This window comes from Plasmopara halstedii, assembly GCF_900000015.1.
Source record: "Plasmopara halstedii genome assembly, contig: Scaffold_2695, whole genome shotgun sequence".
In the NCBI taxonomy this organism is placed as follows: domain Eukaryota; phylum Oomycota; class Peronosporomycetes; order Peronosporales; family Peronosporaceae; genus Plasmopara; species Plasmopara halstedii.
The window spans coordinates 14,186-14,598 of record NW_020189601.1 but is presented as its reverse complement, the minus strand read 5'-3'; positions in this window follow the sequence as shown (position 1 = coordinate 14,598).

The following is a 413-nucleotide window of genomic DNA, read 5'->3' as shown; positions in this document are numbered from 1 at the left end:
AGAAAACGTACAACTCTGTGAGTCACCACTATTGGTGGCCCAAGCTGTACAATTGGACGAGCACCTATGTGCGCATGTGCGAGACGAGTCAAAGGGTGAGACGAGTCAAAGGGTAAAAACCTCTCCAAATTCGGCTGCGCCGCTGGTCAGCTTACCGGTACCCTCTGGGTGCTGGCAGACCATGAGTTTGGACTTTGTGTTTGGCCTACCGAAAGATTCGACGGACAACACGGGTGTCGTGGTCTTCGTCGACCGGTTGAGCAAGATGGCTCATTTGGCGGCGGTGCCAGACACCATCGACGGAGTCTGTACAGCAACGCTGTTTGTAGATCATGTTTTTCGACAACACGGACTCCCAGAGTCGATTGTCCCTGATAGAGACCCCCTTTTCACAGAACTTTTGTCGACTATCC